Raw genomic sequence first — 8,340 nt, forward strand, 5'->3', positions numbered from 1 at the left:
TCGAGTGCCTATACGCTGTAAATTCCTTCAATATACTACTTTAAATCACACTCTGTCAACGATTTTTTGAAGCCAAATAGCTCGTAGCACTTCGGAATTTCATTCAGAGTAGATAGCGCCCGCCAAGGAGTCTGGGGAAAAGCTTTAACGAGCTTTTAAAATATTCAACAAGAACAATTAAAACAACTTTATTTCACTAGCGATCTTCGAAAACCGCAGTAGCTTCGGAAGCCATATACACAATTCAAAATATACATATGTATATCGTCACCTGAAATGCAAAATAACGTATCATCAAAAACTTCGAAACTGAGTGTCTTATTGATTACGCTTCATTACTTCAAAAAACATTTTCAGGTTCTGCGCTCAGATATAAACCAGTTTTAACCAATATTAAATTTTTGAAGTTATACTTCTTATACGAGTTCGGAAAAGGTTGCGATAGATTCAGGTTGCGCAACCTTGCTCAATATGAATCTAACGCAACCTTGTCTGCGAAGATGTTCGAGCAGCAAGCGAAGCGGTGACAATCGGCGATCGTTTTTTCGTTTCTTTCGGCACAGCTCGGCTTTTCTACCAACAACTTAATGTTGCCATGCTTATGCTGTTGTTGTTTTTGTAGAACAATGTTTCAATTTTTGGTTGGTGACATATTCACATGTGTGCGCATATGTATGTTTGTATGCTTGTGCATTATTGAAGTTATGCTTCTTTTTCTTTCATTTGTCTTTCATTTCTGCGAATTTTCAACTATTTTGCGTATCTTTTGGTTGCAATACTCTGCGTTGGCCGTTGAAAAATTAAGGCTATACTTTACAGGATCATTTCTGTAGTTGCTCTTCATTTACATTTTTTAGAAATCGACCCGCGATGACGAGGTATATCGTTTTATCTGACAGCGTGAGGATTAACCATAGAACACACACCCAGAAAATACCACGTAAACACACACCCGGGATACGTTTGTACCCAGGACCTTATTTTGCGGTTTTTTTAATGCTTATTCAACCGATTTCTATGATTTTTTTTTTAAATGTATATGGGTTTTTCCATAGAAAGGTCTACCGGGAGCAAAAATTAAAATAGTGATAAACAAATAATTTTTTCTGATATTATATAAAAAAAATTTATATATTTTTTTATAATATAATATGATTTGCAGCTTATCTCAAGGGTTTTTGTTAGAAAAATGAAAAATGAAAAATTTGTGTACCTTTAATGCCTTTTTATTTTTGTATTTTTTGATAATACGTAAATTCTTATTATGTTAGCACTAGTCTTATTAAATCTTCCTAGGAACAACAATGAATACAAAAAAATCAACGAGACCAAAGGAAGCTCGATAACGGTAAATTTTTATTTTGCTTTCATTGATATTGTTTTGTCGCGTTCTTGTCCGTAAATCATTATTTTTTATCAGTAGTTTGCGATCGATCGTAACACGTGGCTGCAAATTTATATTTAAATCAATTTTAGTGACCCAAATTTAAAAAAAAAAGTTTCAGTATCTTATATTCATACAAAATATTTTAATTGGTTTTTGAAGTGTGTCGCGTTCGCTACCGTAAGTATAACTTTTTTGAAAAATATTTTTTTTTGCTTTTTTTAGCATGTATATTTATTTATATAGATAGGTAAAATATGTGGCTTAGCAAGAAAAGAAATATCAAAACCCGAAAACTGCATTCAATCTTCTGTGATGATCATTTGAAATTAAAAGTAGCTCAAACCGCATATTCATTGAAAAAAAAATATTTCATAAAAAAACATTTCTCATTTATTTTCACTTATTTTCTTATATGAATTTTTATTTTTGTTTTCAGTTTCATTTTTTGAATTGGAATTATTATAGTAATCGTCATTAGAATCATGGAAGAAAAATATGTCGCGTTCTAAATGTCACGTGCTAAATTAGATTTAAGCTTGTAAAAAAAACACCGATGAAAATATATCAACAAGAAATTTATCAAAAGAAGCCCTTTTAGTCCTTTTTAGTTTAAATTAATCATTCTAAAATATATTGTTGCGTTTCGCAGAATCTTGCATTTTTCTATATGTAGTCGAAAGCAAGTTCTATTTTTTGTCGCGTTCTTCATCCCATGTTTATTGCTAATGAATTGGAACAAATTATCGAAAGCTCCTACATTTTGTACTATGCATAGTGATAATGAAAAGCTTTCGAATAATAACAACACATTTTTTTTGTTAATTTTTTTACTTTTGGTTTATGCACTTCAAAGGCGTACGACTGTCGCGTTCTCGACCATGGAAATACCCATATTTTAAGTATGGTTTGGTTATGCATGTATGTACATAAGAAACATACGATGGTTCTAATAATTTTGTTTAAGTATAGAAATATGCTTTTGTAGAACATTTGCTTTGCATATGTATGTATAATTGTTTCGGATTTTGTTTCTACGCCGGTCAAATTTCTATACAAAAATCGGCTGAAATGTGTGAGAAAATAAAAAATGGACAACTAGGGCAAATAATTTAAAAAAAAAAACTATTGACAATTAAATATAAATGAAAATACATGTAAATTTACTTAAATTTATTGAAATTTCGTTTCGCAATTTTCGGCACTTTCAAAATAAAATATGAGTAAAATTAATATTATTAAAATTCCAACACGACTTATTAACTTCCGCATGTTTACATATGAATATACATATGTATAATATCGATTCGCGCAAAATTTCCAACTTTATGAAAATTGGCGCAATTATTGACACTTCAATTTTATGTAAAGTTTAAAACATGTTTACATATGAATATATAATATATTTGATTTTGGCGCAATTATTGACACTTGTCTTAATATACAAAATTGGGCCAAAACGAAACAATGAAATACATAATTACTTTTGCATGTCAATATGGAAATGCCGACGGCAAAACGCAAAGGCATATATTGCACATACCTACATATATACATACATAGTACATACAAGCGATTTCTTGGTTGAAAGCAAAAATTGAAGCATGAGAAATTGAAATGCCGACGGCAAAACGAAATTGCTTACATTCGTACATTGCGTATCATCATGAAAAGATCATCATAATGTTTAGGTAAATCTTTTATATATTTGAAATTTTGAAAAATAATAAATCAAAAATAAAAGAGTTCTACATACATATTTCCATCCTATGGAATATCAAAGAAATCATTTTATAAATACATATATTTCTGTCTCTTCATATTCTCGGTTAGAATATGTGAGAGAATTGTAAAAAATGATAAAATTGCTAGGCGAATTACGATCTACCTGATCTTCACAAGACAATATGGCAGCCAAATTGGCTGGACCTCCGATCAATGTTGATAAAATAAATGACAGTGATAATACGCATAACACAGCGGATTCCAGGTTATGTGACGGTAAGTTTCTCTTGAATATTTCAATTGTCCGTAATAGATGCACCTTGTGCATTAAACTTGTGCCTTGAAACTAATATCAATTGGAATGGCAAAAATGTTAATGTTTTGATTTTAAATTGATTTTACAGCGGAAAAAGACAGTGTAGCCCGTGTTTCAAGAGGAGGGAAAACAGCACAATATTATCGTGAATAGGAGAAATTGGAAATGATAGCTGGCAGTCAAACGAAGAAGAGGAAAACAGCCCGCGTAAAAAAGATTCAACGTTTGCTGTTCCATCAATCTCTGCGGGAGCATCTATAACTACTGATGAATCAACGGTCGTCAATTCACCGATAACTGCTGGGCCTTCAACGCGTGTTGATGGATTACAAAAGAGAGATGACCACAACGAAGAAACAGAACTACTTTTCTAGTCAAAGTTCCTTCATTTAGACTTTGCTTTATTCTTCATTTTATGTGCATAATAAATTTATAAAATGTGAATTTAAGTTTTCTAGTTTTCTTTCATACAAAATGATATGCAAGTTAACGATAGCCTCCACATAGAAATCTTACCCTAACTGTAAATAAAATTGAATCTTTGCACTTTGCACTTACATTGTCTCATAAATTAGAAATATAATTAACGTTTTTGATTATTTAAGAATCCGATATGCTTTTTCCGTTCTGACTCCAAGAATCCATTATTATCAAAACAATATCGCTCGCCCTCACAAGAAGGCATAACAGTAACAAATGTAAAGAAAACAGAACGCTTAACGTTCTGCTGGAATTTGCTGTCACAGCTAAAATTGTAATTAACTCTTTGTTCTGGATTCAATCAAGCTGATGCTTACACTTCAGCTTTAACTTTAAGTAAATAAAACCAAAATGTATATATATTGGTATTTCTGAAATAAAGATTTGATTTATATCTTGCAATCCACTAGAACCACACGTGTTCTCATTTCATCCGCGCGTTCGCGGATATAAAATATATATTTATACCCTGAACAGGGTATATTAAGTTTGTCACGAAGTTTGTAACACCCACAAGGAATCGTCGGAGACTCTATAAAGTATATATATATATAAATGATCAGTATGTCGAGCTGAGTCGATTTAGCCATGCCCGTCTGTCTGTCCGTCTGTCTGTATATATACGAACTAGTCTCTCAGTTTTTAAGATATCGTTTTGAAATTTTGCAAACGTCATTTCTCTTCAAGAAGCTGCTCATTTGTCGGAACGGCCGATATCGGGCCACTATAACATATAGCTGCCATACAAACTGAACGATCGGAATCAAGTTCTTGTAAGGAAAACTTTCACATTTGTCAAGATATATTCACGAAATTTGGTAGAGATTATTTTCTAAGGCAACAATGTAATCTCCGAAGAAATTGATCAGATCGGTTAACTATAGCGTATAGCTACCATACAAACTGAACGATCGGAATCAAGTTCTTGTATGGACAACTTTCACATTTGACAAGATATATTCACGAAACTTGATATATGTTATTTTCTAAGGCAACAATGTAATCTGCGAAGAAATTGTTCAGATTGGTTAACTATAGCATATAGCTGCCATACAAACTGAACGATCGGAATCAAGTTCTTGTATGGACAACTTTCACATTTGACAAGATATATTCACGAAACTTGATATATGTTATTTTCTAAGGCAACAATGTAATCTCCGAGGAAATTGTTCAGATCGGTTAACTATAGCATATAGCTGCCATACAAACTGAACGATCGGAATCAAGTTCTTGTATGGACAACTTTCACATTTGACAAGATATATTCACGAAACTTGATATATGTTATTTTCTAAGGCAACAATGTAATCTCTAAAAAACTTGTTTAGAACGGATTACTATAGCATATAGCTTCCATACAAACTGAACACATAGTTACTAACAGAAATGCACCTGTGAAGGGTATATAGCTTCGGTGCAACCGAAGTAAACGTTTTTTCTTGTTTTTTTTTTTTTTTTAAATTCCCTCGTTGCGGGAATTAATTGGCGCCCAACGTGGGGCACGAATTCAAAAAAGTGCCTAATAAAGAAAAAAAGCTAAGTTAAAATTATATGGTTTAGCACGAAGTCAAAAGTGCCTACAAAAAGTGAAGAAAAGTAAAAAGTGAAGTAAAAATTATATAAAAAATTGTCTTGTAAAGAAATAGTTTAGAACGAAGTCAAAAGTGCCTACAAATAGTGAAGAAAAGTAAAAAGTGAAGTAAAAATTATATGAAAAATTGTCTTGTAAAGAAATAGTTTAACACGAAGTCAAAAGTGCCTACTAAAGTGAAAAAAAACATAACTACACAAATTTTTGAAAAGCTATTTGTACCTACCAAAGATTTAGAAGAATAACAGTGATCAAAAAAGTATAAGTGAAAAACTTCCACCAAAAATTAACTGTGTGAACAAGAACAAGCAACGAAGTTTGGAAAATTTTTTAATTGATAATTAAAATAATTAATTAAAAACACAACTAACCAACAAAACGCAAACAGAAAGAGTGACTCAAATCAGAAAAATACAAATATTTTGCATCATCAGCAACTTATTAAAAAATTAACAGTGACAAAAAAATTGTTAATAGCAGCAGTAAAAACATCAGCGGACGTGTCAACAGCAGCAGCAGCAACCATAAAGGAAGCGACGGCAACACCAGCATCATTTAACGAGAGAGCCAACAAGGGAATACATTTGTAAGTTTAAAATTAGAATATACTATATATTAAGAAATGGGCAATAGCCCAAGTATTAAATATAAAAAACTGTCGTACTGCAATTTTTGTAAGGGCGAACACGATACTAGGAAATGTCCTAAACTCAAAAAATAAAAAAACTAAAGACTATAACTAATGGTTTGTACAACCAATAAATTACATAATTAAAAGCTGCGATTCACCACCCTCGAGGGGACCCTCCAGCTTACAACAATTTAAAATTCTCTGCGATTCACCACCCAAGGGACCCTCCAGAGAAATATAAAAAGATAATTCAACCAAAAATTTGTTTTAATAAATCAATAATTAAAGGCTCGACCAGCCATATAACAAAAATATATTGAAACCGCGATTCACCACCGCGAGGGGGACCCTCCGGTTTATAATAAAAGCTTAATTCTGCGACTCTGAACTCCAGAATAAAAAAGCATCTCTTCCTTGAAGGGATAAAATAAAAATAACTAACAAAAAAAAGAAAAAAAACAGAAACTTAAAATCAGACAAAATGGCTAACGGTGACGCTTTGACCGTAGACCTCATAACGCGCCTTATTGCTGACAGCAATATAGCATTACGTGAGGAAGTAGAGCAATTACGCTCACAAATAGTAGTCAATACCACTAGTGCCACCGATTTTTTAACACAGTTTCACCAGAATTTACTGGTAGAATGAATTCATGTGTTAGTTGGAGAGAGGCAGCGCTTAACGCTATGAGTCTATACGTAAGGGGCAGTAGAAAATACTTAGCTGCACTCACCATACTCAGGAATAAAATAACACATGATGCAAATGATGCATTAACAAACCATGGAACAGTTCTAAATTTCGATGTAATTCTATCTCGCTTAGACTTTGCATATGCGGACAAACGTCCTATACACATAATTGAACAAGAATTAAGCATCATAAGGCAGGGTGCAATGTCGGTTGTAGAATATTACAACCTCGTCAACAAAAAATTGACACTATTAATAAACAAAACTATCATGACACACGGAAATAACGCAGACTTAACTAAAGAACTAAACAAAAAGAATAGGGAACACGCCCTACGAATTTTTATAACAGGATTAAATACCCCACTAAGAGACATAATATTCTCTTTAAATCCACTAGATTTACCTGATGCTTTAGCAATAGCTCAGGAACTAGAATCTAACAACCAAAGAGCCCGGTTTGCTCAAAACTTCACGTATGGGGGCAAAATCAGGAAGCACATGGGGTAAAGCGGCATAGAGAAAGTAATAACAGCTTTCGCCCGCAAGAAAAGAGCCAGAGAATTAATAATATGAACGAAAGCCATTTTTTAGGCGAAGAGGGGACGAACTCCCCTATCTCAAATTGCACGACTCAAAATTAAATAAAAACTTAAAAGCTCTAGTTGATACGGGAGCAACCTCATGCTACATTAAGCCTGGGGTTTATAATAATAAAAACGAATTAGCCATTTATAAGCGCATAAAAACCGTGAATGGCTATTCCATAATCAAATTTTACCACTTAATTACCTTATTTGGAGTCGAAGAAATCTTCTATGAAATAGAGGGATTAGAATCGGATCTCCTTTTGGGATACAATTTCCTTAAAAATATTGAGGCACTAATCGATGTGTCCAATGGGAAAATTAATTATAGGGTAAAAAATAATTTGGAAAATGAAAATAAAAGTATGAATATTTATTTTGAAAATAAAACTAAGGAACAAGAAGTTTCCAAAAAACCAGCCGACGGAAATACCGGCAAATATAAAAAAATAAATACTGTGGAGCAAGAAAGCTCTACAACGCCAGCCGATGATAATACCGGCAATTTAAATAAAAAATATATTGTGGAACAAAAAAGTTCTACACCGAAAGCTGAAGATTTATACCAGCAAAATGAAAATAGTAATTATAAAGAAAATATTGTGGAACAAAAATGTTCTACAACGCCAGCCGATGAATTTGCCGGCAACATAAATGATAACTTTTCGATACTGGGTGAAAGAGGCTCAGAAATTAATACCGATAATGATTATTATTCGGAAAAGAATTCCGAAATGTTAAATACTAAAAATCAGGATGAAAAATGAACTGAATTTAAAACAAAAATAAAAGAAAAAATTGCTCAAATGCATTCAAACATCAATACAAGCTTTCCCTTCATGACAAATGTGAAAGCGGAAATAAGAATGAAAAATGAGGACCCGATATGAAGCAGACAATATCCATATCCCTTCTCTGTAAACTAATTTG

At 32.5% G+C, this 8,340-nt stretch overlaps 1 pseudogene; it reads left to right on the top strand.

Annotated features, from left to right (window-relative positions):
• Positions 1-802: 802 nt before the first annotated feature.
• On the top strand, positions 803-903 carry LOC126757680 (small nucleolar RNA U3; annotated as a pseudogene).
• The last annotated feature ends 7,437 nt before the right edge of the window (positions 904-8,340 follow it).

The sequence above is a fragment of the Bactrocera neohumeralis genome, chromosome 4, assembly GCF_024586455.1.
Source record: "Bactrocera neohumeralis isolate Rockhampton chromosome 4, APGP_CSIRO_Bneo_wtdbg2-racon-allhic-juicebox.fasta_v2, whole genome shotgun sequence".
NCBI lineage: Eukaryota > Metazoa > Arthropoda > Insecta > Diptera > Tephritidae > Bactrocera > Bactrocera neohumeralis.